Below are 16866 nucleotides of genomic sequence, written 5' to 3' on the forward strand. Positions count from 1 at the left end.
CCATGAAAACAGCTCCAGACAATTATTCCTCCTCCACCAACCTTTACAGTTGGCACTATGCATTCGGGCAGATAGCGTTCTCCTGGCATCCGCCAAACCCAGATCCGTCCGTCAGATTCATCATTCCAGAGAAGGTGTTTGCACTGCTCCAGAGTCCAATGGTGGCGAGCTTTACACCCCTCCAGTCGATGCTTGGCATTGTGCACGATGATTTTAGGCTTGTGTGCGGCTGCTATGCCATGGGAACACGTTTCATGAAGCTCCCGACAAACAGTTGTTGTGCTGACGTTGCTTAAAGAGGCAGTTTGGAACTCGGTAGTGAGTGTTGCAACCAAGGATAGATATTTTTGCGCAATATGTGCTTCAGCATTCGGCGGTCCTGTTCTGTGAGATTGTGGGGCCTACCACTTCGGGGCTAAGCCACTGTTGCTCCTAGACGTTCCCACTTCACAATAACAGCACTTACAGTTGACCGGGGCAGCTCTATCAGGGCAGAAATTTGACGAACTGACTTGTTGGAAAGGTGGCATCCTATGGCGGTACCACGCTGAAAGTCACTGAGCTCTTCAGTAAGGCCATTCTACTGCCAATGTTTGTCTATGGATATTGCATGGCGGTGTGCTCGATTTTATACACCTGTCAGCAATGGGTGTGCATGAAATAGCCAGAAGTGTCCACATACATTTGTGTATATATAGTGTAGAAATGTAGAGGTGGCAGCACAGCATAAAGGACTCAACCTATCTTGGGTGTTCTTGTCATTGCTCTCCCACTAGGCGTTTGGTCCTGTCCGGACCGGCTGTCTTTATTATTTTTTTTTTTTTTGGTGCCTTCATTTCGGACCGGACCAAATTTGAACCAATCATAGACGTCTATATTTGGTTCAGATTTGGTCCGGTCCAGACTGGCCTTGATTTGACCCCAAAAAATTATGTCTAAGATTGGTTCAGATTTGGTCCGTTCTTGACTGGGCATGACTTGGCCCAAATATAGACGTCAAAATTGGTCCAGAAGGGTGTTTGCCTTTCACGCCATGACCCGGGTTTGTTGTTCGTCACATTGGTGTCAGAAATGTGATGGCACTGACGGCGACGTCTTATTTTGGTCCGGATGTCTTTTTTTTTTTTTGTGGTGCATTCCGGATCGGCCTTGTTTTCCACGTCCAAGGACATCTTTTTTTCGGTCGATTTGGTTCAGTCCGGACCGGACCGAATCTGAACAAATCATAGATTGCTATGTTTCACAAGTTTGGAAAGCACAGTACAATACAGTAGAGCACAACAGAGTACAGTACATTACTGTACACAGTACCGTACATTACTGTACATAGTACAGTAAAGAAAATTAAAGTATAGTGACTGTATTGAACCCTACTAAACTCTACTGTACTCTACTCTACTTTTCTTTACTGTACTGTGTACTGTAATACTATACTCTACTGAATTACACTCTAATAAATTAAACTACTGTACCATGCTGTACTGTACAGTAAAGAAAATGTAAGTATAGTGACTGTATTGTACCCTACTTTACTCTAATGTACTCTACTCTACTGAACTAAACTCTACTGTACTATACTCGACTTTTCTTTACTGTACTGTAATACTGTACTCTGAATTAAACTCTACTGAATTAAACTCTACTGTGCTGAATAAAACTGTTTTGTACCATACCGTACTGTACTCTACTATACTAAACTGCCATTCTGAAATGTGATGTTCAAACTTGTCAAACATAGCTAGACATCTATGATTCGTTCAGATTTGGATCTGGTCTGCACCGACCAAATTTGTACTTGTTTACCCAGCATGCTTTGCAAGTGTTTGTTTTTCGAAACATTTACATTTTGGTCATTCAGCAGCCACTCTTATCCATAGCGACTGACAATCAGTGCATTCAACCAACGCAGGCAAAAAAACAACATATACAGTCATAGCAAGATAATTTAAAAAATCTGTAATCGTTACTAAGATTATTATTGTAGTTTAAGTGGTCTGTTGGTTAATTCAATGCCAGTTTTAAAGCTTATGAGAAATCTAACATAAGTGCATGTGACAGATGGGAGCAATAATAAATATTCTGTTGCACTCTTCATTTGGCTCCTCTTTCCTATATTGAGAGACTTGAAAACATATTATTGTGATATAATATTTACTTTATTGAGAATGTATGTGCAGTTGAAATTTGTCCATTAAATCAATGACCGAAAAATACAAATATTTGACGAGGTATTTTCAACGTCTGTATAAGATGTCTCTTCGATGTACGGAAAATATGTATATTCAACAGACATTTAAGACGCATTTTCGACGTCCGTATAAGACATATTTTCAATGTCCGGAAAATACGTGTTTTTGATGTCCGGATAAGACGTCTTCTAGCCTTTCAATCAGCACCTGAAATGCACGATGTCAACATCTGGAAAATATTTATTTTCAACGTTATTTTGGGCTCTCTAATTCAGAAACTAAAGTGTGCCTCATCTGACCCATTTTACAGAGGGCATTACTACTCTGAGACTATTTTGCGAATAGGGGCCCTGATCACGGCTCCTCTACCAGACCCTATTAGGACAATCAGGCCAAGGGGGGCCTGACACTGAAGGTAGGTAGAACCCTCCGTTCATTCCCTACTGAGGCACAACACTCCATTCACTATCCCCGTCTGAAACAAAGTATGATTCCTAAATGGCATCCTATTACCTGCAAAGGGCCCATAGGGCTCTGGTCAAAAGTAGTGCACTAGGGAATAGGGTGCGATTTGGGACATAGTCAGAACCCTCAGTTCACTACCCCCCTCTATGATGGAGAATGGAGAGACCTGGGTATAATGAGTCTCATCAGGATGTCCTCAGTCTTTATCATGCAATTGTTCTACAACAACACAACTCTCCATTATGCCTTATTGTGTTATCAGAATCATTCTTAACTCAATGTACAATTATTAGGTCTCTTCACCTTCTTTGAACACAGCAGGCTACTGGGGAGAGCTGAACAACATCCATGCTCACAACACACACATGCTGTAAAGATGTAAGCTCATGCATGCAAAAACTCTAAACACGCTGATCAACTCACATCATTCTTCATTACGCAAAGGCACCCTATTGACGACTAAATTGGGTACGGCTTGCTGCTTGCAACAGCAGTACTTTTCTGAAAGTGTCTTCAATCAGATGAAATTTACGCAATGAAGAAAATCTTGAGACAACAATGATAACAACAAAAACATGTTAAAGCCGGAGCAGAAGTCGAGCCGGAATCTTTCCCAACAATAAGTCAAAGGTCTCAACTTATAATCAAAGGTAACACTAGCTCTGCTCCTGGAAGTAAACACTCCATAAACACAATTACTGGTACTTTTTTTGAGACTCTTCTATTAGACAAAAAGTCTTATTCCTCATTGTAACTCCTGAAAACAAGTGACAATGACTCAGCTTGTTGATGGATTCTGGAGAAGGTCATTCCTGTCATACTGGTAACTACATTACCATGCTGAGAAACGGAATCAACAAGGCTTTAATTGGTGAACTGTCCAACTGTTACTCTAGAAGATGAAGCCCTAGACTCAGGAAGACTACTAAACTGTGTGAATAAGAAGGGTGAAGCTTCACAAAGTGAACATACAGAAAGAAAGGAACTTTGGTGACCCCTTATTCTTCAGACCAGGCAGACTCAAGTCAAGTTAAATACTTCTGGTTATAACCTTCCAAACTTTTAAAAGTAGTTTTTTAGATAAACATCTCATTGCATGAAAGCAGTTTCTGGGTGTAATTCAATCTGCTATATTCACAAGGTCCTGAGTGGGAATTTTCCATGTGAGTGTGTGGATTCCTGCACACTCCTGCGCATCCCAGAACACTTGTGTGATACGGGTATTTCTGGGATAGGAAATTCCTGATTATGCATTAAAAAGTTTCTAGAAATTTCCAGACTGTGCATGTCATGTAAACTTTCAATGGCTGCAGGCGCGTGCCTCTACTTCTTCATGTGTTGGAAGACAAGCCCAGTGAACAGCCAACACTTTGTGTCTCTTTATTTATCCTGTTTTCAGCTTTGTAACATTTATAACCATGGATTCATTTTCAAAATCTATAAACAACATGTATGTCTAAACTTTTCTGTTCCTTTTTATGTATAATTTAAGTGTTTTGACCGAGTGAAAAATGTGTGACATTTTCCAATTTATATGATTGTAGCCAAGCTAAGCTAGCTAACTTTGTTTGTAAATTAATGAGAACAAGATGGCATCTCAGATGTTTTTTCTTCTTTTTCTATTATAATTAGAAGATGCTGGAGGAAATACGTATCTATATCCACAGTAAAACAAGTCCTATATCGACATAACCTGAAAGGCCACTCAGCAAGGAAGAAGCCACTGCTCCAAAACAGCCATAAAAAAGCCAGACTACCATTTGTAACTGCACATGGGGACAAACATCGTACTTTTTGGAGAAATGTCCTCTGGTCTGATGAAACAAAAATAGAACTGTTTGGCCATAATGACCATCGTTATGTTTAGAGGAAAAAGGGGGAGGCTTGCAAGTCAAAGAACACCATCCCAACCGTGAAGCACGGGGGTGGCAGCATCATGTTGTGGGGGTGCTTTGCTGCAGGAGGGACTGGTGCACTTCACAAAATAGATGGCGTCATGAGGAAAGAAAATTGTGGATATATTGAAGCAACATCTCAAGACATCAGTCAGGAAGTTAAAGCTTGGTCGCAAATGGGTCTTCCAAATGGACAATGACCCCAAGCATACTTCCAACGTTGTGGCAACATGGCTTAAGGACAACAAAGTAAGGTATTGGATTGGCCATCACAAAGCCCTGACCTCAATCCCATAGAAAATTTGTGGGCAGAACTGAAAAAGTGTGTGCGATCAAGGAGGCCTACAAACCTGACTCAGTTACACCAGGTCTGTCAGGAGGAATGGGCCTTGTACAAGATCTTCAGTTTCTTGGCAATTTCTCGCATGGAATAGCCTTAATTTCTCAGAACAAGAATAGACTGACAAGTTTCAGAAGAAAGCTATTTGTTTCTGGCCATTTTGAGCCTGTAATCGAACCCACAAAATATTGATGCTCCAGATACTCAACTAGTCTAAAGAAGGCCAGTTTTTTTGCTTCTTTAATCAGCACAACAGTTTTTAGCTGTGCCAACATAATTGCAAAAGGGGTTTCTAATGATCAATTAGCTTTTTAAAATGATAAACTTGGATTAGCAAACACAACGTGCCATTGGAACACAGGAGTGATGGTTGCTGATAATGGGCCTCTGTACACCTATGTAGATATTCCATAAAGAATCTGCCGTTTCCAGCTACAATAGTCATTTACAACACTAACAATGTCTACACTGTATTTCTCATCAATTTGATGTTATTTTAATGGACAATTTTTAAAATTTTCTCTCAAAAACAAGGACATTTCTAAGTGACCCCAAACTTTTGAACGGTAGTGTATGTATATATACAGTGGGGAGAACAAGTATTTGATACACTGCCAATTTTGCAGGTTTTCCTACTTACAAAGCATGTAGAGGTCTGTAATTTTTTTTATCATAGGTACACTTCAACTGTGAGAGACGGAATCTAAAACAAAAATCCAGAAAATCACATTGTATGATTTTTAAGTAATTAATTTGCATTTTATTGCATGACATAAGTATTTGATCACCTATCAACCAGTAAGAATTCCGGCTCTCACAGACCTGTTAGTTTTTCTTTAAGAAGCCCTCCTGTTCTCCACTCATTACCTGTATTAACTGCACCTGTTTGAACTCGTTACCTGTATAAAAGACACCTGTCCACACACTCAATCAAACAGACTCCAACCTCTCCACAATGGCCAAGACCAGAGAGCTGTGTAAGGACATCAGGGATAAAATTGTAGACCTGCACAAGGCTGGGATGGGCTACAGGACAATAGGCAAGCAGCTTGGTGAGAAGGCAACAACTGTTGGTGCAATTATTAGAAAATGGAAGAAGTTCAAGATGACGGTCAATCACCCTCGGTCTGGGGCTCCATGCAAGATCTCACCTCGTGGGGCATCAATGATCATGAGGAAGGTGAGGGATCAGCCCAGAACTACACGGCAGGACCTGGTCAATGACCTGAACAGAGCTGGGACCACAGTCTCAAAGAAAACCATTAGTAACACACTACGCCGTCATGGATTAAAATCCTGCAGTGCACGCAAGGTCCCCCTGCTCAAGCCAGCGCATGTCCAGGCCCGTCTGAAGTTTGCCAATGACCATCTGGATGATCCAGAGGAGGAATGGGAGAAGGTCATGTGGTCTGATGAGACAAAAATAGAGCTTTTTGGTCTAAACTCCACTCGCCGTGTTTGGAGGAAGAAGAAGGATGAGTAGAACCCCAAGAACACCATCCCAACCGTGAAGCATGGAGGTGGAAACATCATTCTTTGGGGATGCTTTTCTGCAAAGGGGACAGGACGACTGCACCGTATTGAGGGGAGGATGGATGGGGCCATGTATCGCGAGATCTTGGCCAACAACCTCCTTCCCTCAGTAAGAGCATTGAAGATGGGTCGTGGCTGGGTCTTCCAGCATGACAACGACCCGAAACACACAGCCAGGGCAACTAAGGAGTGGCTCCGTAAGAAGCATCTCAAGGTCCTGGAGTGGCCTAGCCAGTCTCCAGACCTGAACCCAATAGAAAATCTTTGGAGGGAGCTGAAAGTCCGTATTGCCCAGCAACAGCCCCGAAACCTGAAGGATCTGGAGAAGGTCTGTATGGAGGAGTGGGCCAAAATCCCTGCTGCAGTGTGTGCAAACCTGGTCAAGAACTACAGGAAACGTATGATCTCTGTAATTGCAAACAAAGGTTTCTGTACCAAATATTAAGTTCTGCTTTTCTGATGTATCAAATACTTATGTCATGCAATAAAATGCATATTAATTACTTAAAAATCATACAATGTGATTTTCTGGATTTTTGTTTTAGATTCTGTCCCTCACAGTTGAAGTGTACCTATGATAAAAATTACAGCCCTCTACATGCTTTGTAAGTAGGAAAACCTGCAAAATCGGCAGTGTATCAAATACTTGTTCTCCCCACTGTATGTATGTATATATGTAACTAAATATATATATGTAACTAAAACCCATGAATAGCTAGCTAACAATTATCTAGAATTATCACTAAAAGAGCAAAGAACCCTTGAAGAGCTCAAAGGGTTATTTTAGTCATTATGGTTCCACATAGAACCATCACCCTTCCCAAAGAACCCTTTAAGAACCCTTATTTTTAGGCTTGTTCATATTCCTCCGTCTGAGGTATTTTTTGTATTCATTACGTATTACCGTTAGTTCCTTCCAAGGCAGCAGCTACTCTTCCTGTGGTCCAAACAAGATCAAGGCAATTACATCAAACCCACACACATGCACACAAACAAAAACAACAGTACATCATTCAACACATTATTACACCATTACTCTACTGCTACATATCTACATTACAACAACATTACAACATTATAATATACGTGTCTGTAGATTGCGTGTGTGTGCTTATGCGTGTGTGTGTGTGTCTCTTCACAGTCCGTGTTGTTCCATAAGGTGTAGTTTTATCTGATTTAAATCTGATTTTACTGCTTCCTTGAGTTACTTAATGTTTGAATGTACTGTATCTGTCAAATGTGTTATTTCATTTCAGACAAATTGAATAGAATAGGTTGAATGAACCAAAGCGTAATTTTGGATCATACTAATCAGAAAAAGCACTTAGATGAACAACAGTGCCTTCCCACTTTTTACAGTGCAGCCTAATGGCAGCTGTGCCACTTGGTTGGCTGTAAAGCAGAGGGATGGTGCAATATTGCAGATTGTACCTTTAATTATAACCATATTAAGGAGGTCATATTTCCATTGTTGCAGAGGACGCCGAGGACAATGTGTATGACATAACAGGAGTTGAGGTTTCTCTCCAGTACAGTCACAGTGATTTGTCTCTGTATTCTTCTGGTCCTCTGTTTTCTCTCCAAATTATTCTATAATCAGATTGGCACAGAGAAAGACTTTCAAACAGCAGTTATATAGTCCAGAGTACAAAGTCTTTGTGGAAAGGGATTATTATTTTACGCGACTGATCCATGTAGTCTAATTGTGCGTAATGATCTTGTTTACATTCAATATTCCTGCATGGAGGGAGACATTAAAGTGCACCATTGTGAACTGTATGGGTCTTTCACCACAGAGTTTGTCCATAGAGATATAACATCTTTATGGGTCTGTCAGTGCTGTCTGACATTGTGATTAATGTGTTATGAACAGAGCTAATATACAGTTAATTCGAAAGTATTCAGACCACTTCACTTTTTCCACATTTTGTAATGTTACAGCCTTATTCTAAAATTGATTAAATCGTTTTCCCCCTCATCAATCTACACACAATGCCTCATAATGACAAAGCAAAAACAGGTTAATAGACAGTTTTGCAAATGTATAAAAAATAAAAACTGAAATATTACATTTACATAAGTATTCATACCCTTACTAAGTACTTTGTTCCCGAACGTTTGGCAGCGATTAGTCTTCTTGGGTATGACGCTACAAGCTTTGCACACTTGTATTTGGGGAGTTTCTCCCATTCTTCTCTGCAGATCCTCTCAAGCTCTGTGAGGTTGGATTGGGAGCATCGCTGCACAGCTATTTTCAGGTCTCTCCGGAGATGTTCGTTCGGGTTCAAGTCGGCACTGGCTGGGTCACTCAAAGACATTCAGAGACTTGTCCCGAAGCCACTCCTGCATTGTCTTGGCTTTGTGCTTAGGGTTGTTGCCCTGTTGGAAGGTGAACCTTCGTCCCAGTCTGAGGTCCTGAGCCCTCTGGAGCAGGTTTTCATCAAGGATCTCTCTGTACTTCGCTCCGTTCATCTTTCCCTCCATCCTGACTAGTCTCCCAGTCCCTACCACAGAAAAACATCACCACAGCATGATGCTGCCACCACCATGCTTCACCGTAGGGATGGTGCCAGGTTTCCTCCAGACTTGACGCTTGGCATTCAGGCCAAAGAGTTCAATCTTGGTTTCATGTGACCAGAGAATCTTGTTTATCATGGTCTGAGAGTCTTTTGGTGCCTTTTGGTGCCTTTTGGCTTCCGTCTGGCCACTCTACCATAAAGGCCTGATTGGTGGAGTGCTGCAGAGATGGTTGTCCTTCTGGAAGGTTCTCCCACAGAGGAACTCTGGAGCACTGTCAGAGTGGCCATTGGGTTCCAATTTTGGGTCTCATAGCAAAGGGTCTGAATACTCATGTAAAAAAAAATATTTCTGGTTTTTATTTTTAATAAAGTAGCAAATATTTATAAAAACCTGTTTTTGCTTTGTCATTCTGAAGTATTGTGTGTAGATCTGATTGAATCTGATTAGTCAAAAGAACAATTAGTTGCAAAAGATCAGAATTGGGCTGCCTGTGTAAACACTGCGTTTGTATTGCGTTGAAGGATGTCAAAGGATATGTTTGAATGATTGATTAATTCTAACAGTGTATTATTTAGTTTTTGTCATAACTTACTGAATTAAAAGACAGGCAGAAGGGTTAGTAAAGCAACACATCAAGAATACTTATACATATACTATCTATATGAATAAATATAGACAGTACTGAGTATTTTGTAGGCCTCTGCTCAATATGGTTGATATCACCTTTTATAGTAATACACTGCTCAAAAAAATAAAGGGAACACTTAAACAACACAATGTAACTCCAAGTCAATCACACTTCTGTGAAATCAAACTGTCCACTTAGGAAGCAACACTGATTGACAATAAATTTCACATGCTGTTGTGCAAATGGAATAGACAAAAGGTGGAAATTATAGGCAATTAGCAAGACACCCCCAAAAAAGGAGTGATTCTGCAGGTGGTGACCACAGACCACTTCTCAGTTCCTATGCTTCCTGGCTGATGTTTTGGTCACTTTTGAATGCTGGCGGTGCTCTCACTCTAGTGGTAGCATGAGACGGAGTCTACAACCCACACAAGTGGCTCAGGTAGTGCAGTTCATCCAGGATGGCACATCAATGCGAGCTGTGGCAAAAAGGTTTGCTGTGTCTGTCAGCGTAGTGTCCAGAGCATGGAGGCGCTACCAGGAGACAGGCCAGTACATCAGGAGACGTGGAGGAGGCCGTAGGAGGGCAACAACCCAGCAGCAGGACCGCTACCTCCGCCTTTGTGCAAGGAGGTGCACTGCCAGAGCCCTGCAAAATGACCTCCAGCAGGCCACAAATGTGCATACTTGCAACTCAAGTCCTTTTGTTCACCTGACCTAGAATTCCTTACAATCAAATGCCGACCGCATTATCTACCAAGAGAATTCTCTTTGATTATAATCACAGTTGTGTATATCCCCCCCAAGCAGACACATCAATGGCCCTGATAGAACTTCATTAAACTCTATGTAAACTGAAAACCAGGAAACGCCCGTCCTCAGGTCTGTTCAACGCTGGTCCGACCAATCGGATTCAGCGCTTCAAGATTGCTTCGATCACGTGGACTGGGATATGTTCCGCATAGCGTCGGACAATAACATTGATGAATACGCTGATTCGGTGAGCGAGTTTATTGGCAAGTGCATCGGTGATGTTGTACCCACAGCGACTATTAAAACCTTCACCAGCCAGAAACCGTGGATTGATGGCAGCATTCGCACAAAACTGAAAGCGCGAACCACTGCTTTTAATCAAGGCAAGGCGACCAGAAACATGACCGAATACAAACAGTGTAGCTATTCCCTCCGCAAGGCAATCAAACAAGCTAAGCGTCAGTATAGAGACAAAGTAGTCGCAATTCAACGGCTCAGACACGAGAGGTATGTGGCAGGGTCTACAGTCAATCACGGTCTACAAAAAGAAAACCAGCCCCATCGCGGACCACGATGTCTTGCTCCCAGACAAACTAAACAACTTCTTTGCTCGCTTTGAGAACAAAACAGTGCCACCGACATGGCCCCCTACCAAAACCTGGTAGTTCTCCTTCACTGCAGCCAACGTGAGTAAGACATTTAAACGTGTTAACCCTCGCAAGGCTTCCGGCCCAGACGGCATCCCTTGCCGCGTCCTCAGAGCATGCGCAGACCAGCTGGCTGGTGTGTTTATGGACATATTCAATCAATCCTTATCCCAGTCTGCTGTTCCCACATGCTTCAAGAGGACCACCATTGTTCCTGTTCCCAAGAAAGCTAAGGTAACTGAGCTAAATGACTATCGCCCCGTAGCACTCACTTCTGACATCATGAAGTGCTTTGAGAGACTAGTCAAGGACCATATCACCTCCACCCTACCTGATACCCTAGACCCACTCCAATTTGCTTACCACCCCAATAGGTCCACAGACGACACAATCGCAATCACACTGCACACTGCCCTAACCCATCTGGACAAGAGGAATACCTTTGTAAGAATGCTGTTCATCGACTACAGCTCAGCATTTAACACCATAGTACCCTCCAAACTCGTCATTAAGCTTGAGACCATGGGTCTCGACCCCGCCCTGTGCAACTGGGTTCTGGACTTCCTGACGGGCTGTCCCCAGGTAGTGAGGGTAGGAAACAACATCTCCACCCCGCTGATCCTCAACACTGGGGCCCCACAAAGGTGCGTGCTCAGCCCTCTCCTGTACTCCCTGTTCACCCATGACTGCGTGGTCATGCACGCCTCCAACTCAATCATCAAGTTTGCAGACGACACTACAGTGGTAGGCTTGATTACCAACAACGACGAGACGGCCTACAGGGAGGAGGTGAGGGCCCTCGGAGTGTGGTGTCAGGAAAATAACCTCACACTCAATGTCAACAAAACAAAGGAGATGATCGTGAACTTCAGGAAAGAGCAGAGGGAGCAGCCCCCTATCCACATCGACTAGACAGTAGTGGAGAAGGTGGAAAGTTTTAAGTTCCTCTGCGTACACATCACAGACAAACTGAAATGGTCCACCCACACAGACAGCATGGTGAAGAAGGCGCAGTAGCGCCTCTTCAACCTCAGGAGGCTGAAGAAATTTGGCTTGTCACCAAAAACACTCACAAACTTTTACAGATACACAATCGAGAGCATCCTGTCGGGCTGTATCACCGCCTGGTATGGCAACTGCTCCTCCCACAACCGTAAGGCTCTCCAGAGGGTAGTGAGGTCTGCACAACGCATCACCCGGGGCAAACTACCTGCCTTCCAGGACACCTACACCTCCCGATGTCACAGGAAGGCCAATAAGATCATCAAGAACAACAACCACCCGAGCCACTGCCTGTTCACCCCGCTCGCAGAAGGCGAGGTCAGTACAGGTGCATCACAGCTGGGACCGAGAGACTGAAAAACAGCTTCTATCTCAAGGCCATCAGACTGTTAAACAGCCACCACTAACATTGAGTGCCAACATACTGATTCAAATCTCTAGCCACTTTAATAATTAAAAATTGGATGTAATAAATGTATCACTAGCCACTTTAAACAATGCCACTTTATATAATGTTTACATACCCTACATTACTCATATCATATGTATATACTGTATATACTGTACTCTATACCATCTACTGCATCTTGCCTATGCCGTTCCGCCATCGCTCATCCATACTTTTTTATGTACATATTCTTATTCATTCCTTTACACTTGTGTGTATAAGTTAGTTGTGAAATGGTTAGATTACTTGTTAGATATTACTGCACGGTTGGAAGCACAAGCATTTCGCTACACTCGCATTATCATCTGCTAACCATGTGTATGTGACAAATTAAATTGGATTTGAATACAATTGGATTTGATTTGATTTCACAGGGCTCATACATTTTTGTCTGCATTCGTGCTGAATAACTTGGGCCCAAATGTTTTGTAAATTGTAGGGTCACTATGTGATGTAAAGAGAGACTCACTTGCTCAAGATAATCTTCATGGTGATGGAGGGAAATAGAGGAAGTCCCAATGGACTGATGAGCCATTCATTAGTGAAAATATAAATATCTCAAGCTTCCTAAACTGTTAGTAACACCACAGGGCTTATTATTACATGTTTTTGGTAAAGTTATGGGTCTATGTAACATGAATAAAATGCTTGCTATGCCTGCATTCATAAAATACCTGTTAATCTTGCTGTGTTGTGAAACTCTGTCAAACATATTGATTCACAACCTGGGTTATTGAACAACCACATTCATTTATTTTCAAAACAGTTGAGATGCTGTGTAAAACACGACACACTGCAAGCATGATACTATTCAATGCATATCAAACAGATATATTTTAATTAAAGTGGTATTTTTCTTACAGTGCACAATGATTTTCAACAACAGAGGACATGACTTTAAATATGCAGCAACCATGATAGAGAAAACCCCACCACACGACTCTAAGGCGCAAGCTGTTACAATGGCACTGTCACACTCACCTACACAACGCTGAAGCACCACAGATGTTAAATGAGCCTGCAACACACTTTTTTCCACTGACAGCACAAGATCACCCAGCTTATCGTTTTAACGGCCCCTGACACCAGGCAACAGGTAGGCAACAGCTAGGTCTCGTACAGAGACACGTATGAGAGCTGTCATGGCGGATCAGTGGGTACTACTAGAAGTGTATACAGCGGTAATTTAAGAGTACATCTTGGTTCTTGGGTTGGCTCGCACAATGTATTACTGTAGCAACTTCCAAACTGAAGTGAGAGCTCTCAAGCCAGACCAGAAGGTACTATGCTTATCACAAGTATATACAGGAGTAAGAGTACATTTGGTTGGCATGCACATTGCATAATGGTTGGGTTAGAACTGAAGTTCAAAGACACCCACAGTTGCTTACATTAAGTTAAGATCCTCTTGTGGTTCTCTGTCCAGGATGGGATGTGAAATATGGTCCCAATTAAAACCAAACATAACTTCAAAGGTTTAGGGCATGATTCCGTCCTTATCGCAAAAGAGATACGGTATAGCGCAATTTAAATGTAAAGCTAATTTCTGATTGAGCGGACATATGCAGCATATGCAGCATTAACCGTGAATGTAGTCTCCGCAAACTAGTGAACATTGCCTTTAAAGACCCACTCCAGCCTCCCTAGAACTTAATTGATTACCTGATAGGTGGTCCAGGTGTCCTCTGACATGGCACAAGTGTGGGGGTTGGCCTTTGGTCTTCAATTGCTCCTCTATTGTTCCTGCAAGCAGGGGGGGGAGGCCGATGACATCAGAGTGCACCATCAAATTCCTTGAATTGCCAAACCCTTAAATTTCGCAATTGTATCTAAAAACACTATTTTGCTCAAAATATGTATTTATATTTGGAATATCGTTTTTTAACAGGAAAAGTACAAAAATTGCTGGAGTGGGACTTTAAATTTAAATTGCCCTATACAGTGGATCTTCCACTATAAGGGTTGAATTGAGCCCTTATTTGTTTATATTACAAGACAGAATCTTAAGAGTGTGTATGTGTGTGTCAAGACTTATGATCTCTGGGTCCTTGTTTCTAAAGTAAATTCCATTCAGGCCAGTGGTGCTGTGTTTCAGATTCAGAAACTGAAAACTTTAAGTCCTCAATGAGGCAATTCATTTTGCAGCAACACAATACATACCAACCAGGTCACCCTTGATACAAGTCAGTATTCAATGTCCATCCATGGTATTCAATGTCCATCCATGTCTGAGGATGTCGAGAGATGACGTGGAAACCAGCCACTAGGGGCCACAGTGGGCGCTGTTACCTTCAAGTAGATTTGAGTTTTGCTAGGGCATTGTGGACAGGGATGGTGGATGGGAACATCAGCCTCTGATTCCAAAGGTTGTGAGTTCAAATCCAGCAATACAAAGTTGCTTTTGAGAGTTTGTTTTAAGCCTATCCCAAACCTTAACCCTTACCATAAGCATTCAGAGTTAATGCCAAACTTTAAGATTTCGGAGTTAATGCCTAAACTTAACCCTCACCTTAACCCTCAAAAATGTGGAGTAAATGTCTAAACTTAACCTTAAACACGTTTGCAACAACTTTGACATTTTGAAGAAACATGGATGAATGTCTAATTCTGATATGAGACTGTGAGAGCTAGTTGAAATCACATACAAACAAATAATTACAGACAGTAACAGATATTTACATGTGAAACTGAATAAGTGTAGTTTCCAAGAAAGATACTTCAGGAGACACCAGCCAACTATCCTCATAAGTCAATGACGGAGTAGGTGTAGAATGTAATCAGTGTATGCCTTGCTACGTTACAGTGACTGTCTGCAGCTACAGAGACCACATGCTTACCACATGCGCCAATGTTTAGGGTCAGAGTTTGCCCAATGCTATTTTCATTCAACCACACAGGTGCGAGTGTGTGTTCAAGAGTTTGTCACACTGAAATTAATAGGTTCAGTAGGCTCTTTCTCTTGGTACTATTGTCATTCCTTGTCTTGGCCCAGAGCTTATCCTTAGCTCTGGGCCCTCCACTTATGGCCTGATTACTGATGGGGGACGCATGGCACGTGCCCTGGGGCCTCGAGCTCTAGGAAAACAGTTGGGCTTTCAACTTACGTTTGAGAGTTTGAATAGTAGAATTCTCAAGGTGCAATTTTGAAGTTAGGGACAGTTAGAAAATTACTGGGGAGGGGGTCCAAATTAGGGGAGGGTTGCAGGATTGGGGTCAATTCCACAAATTAAATTCCAATGCAATTACCTCTCCCTATAAATTCCGTCAATTAAAGTCAAAACTACAGCAGGGTTGGGGTCAATTCCACAAATTCAATTCCCTCTCCATATAAATTACATCAATTAATAAAAACATTCCAGAGAAGTTCTGCAATTCAGAGTAATTTAAACTCATCTCAAATTCTAATTCTAAGTCAATTTAAAACTACAATTCTTAATTCAATATTCTGTCACAAAAATTTACATAATTAAATTACCTCTGTAGACCAATACCCTGAATTTAAATTCGTCAACTTCTTTCAAATCAAGCCATACTCCACCCAACTGTCTCAACTCATGGTAGATTACGAAGACAAACTTAACCTCTTCACGAACTAAGAGGGAATATTCCTGGTAAACCTCAAAATGTCCCCTTAATTCTGAAAACTTTCAGGAAGCTTAACATGCAAAATATATTAAATAACACAATAAGATGCTTTTCAAATTTAAACATACAATCATAAAGATGTAAAACATTGTCCTAAATATAACCCATCCAATTTGTGAATATCATTGATAAGTTAAAGCTGTTTAAAAGGAACAGCATTAAATAATGCCGAAAATGCTAAATACTCTATTCCACTCGGTAGTGGCTACTGTATTATTCAATATTACGTTATACAGTTTCCCCCCCAATTGGTTTGGCACATTGTGGAACAAAGCCCAATGCTCAACAAAAAAATTGTGAGATTTAGATTGGGAAACACCTAAAAAAAAATGGTCATACGTTTTTTAATATTCAAACAAAACCCTTTATGTAACATATCCTTCAATTGAACCTTGGTCTCCGGTGGGGAAGCACACATTAGCGTGTTGCTGGGAGTGTTGCCCACACGACCACGGCTCTGGACGATCCTCTCATTTCTATCATGAATCTTCTTTCGAACTATGCATTTAAGCACTTGACAACATGTGTAAATGTTACATAAAGTGTATGTTATTTTCATTTCCTTCTTTCATGCTATGTATCTGTCTAAATAAAGAAAAATACTAAAGGTACAGTGGAACTCCACTCTCCATAAAATGAATGAGATGCTTATTTATTCAGGAGTTAAATTAACACTCAGTTTGTAAAATAACCTGTTGGTGTTAATAACCAGAGTTGAGTGTGATTGTGTCATTTTTACTCTGTAGTAAAACACTTAGTCAAAACCATGCCCGTCAAATTTCCCAGAATTAGCTTATTACT

This window comes from Salvelinus namaycush, chromosome 4, assembly GCF_016432855.1.
Source record: "Salvelinus namaycush isolate Seneca chromosome 4, SaNama_1.0, whole genome shotgun sequence".
Lineage (NCBI taxonomy): Eukaryota > Metazoa > Chordata > Actinopteri > Salmoniformes > Salmonidae > Salvelinus > Salvelinus namaycush.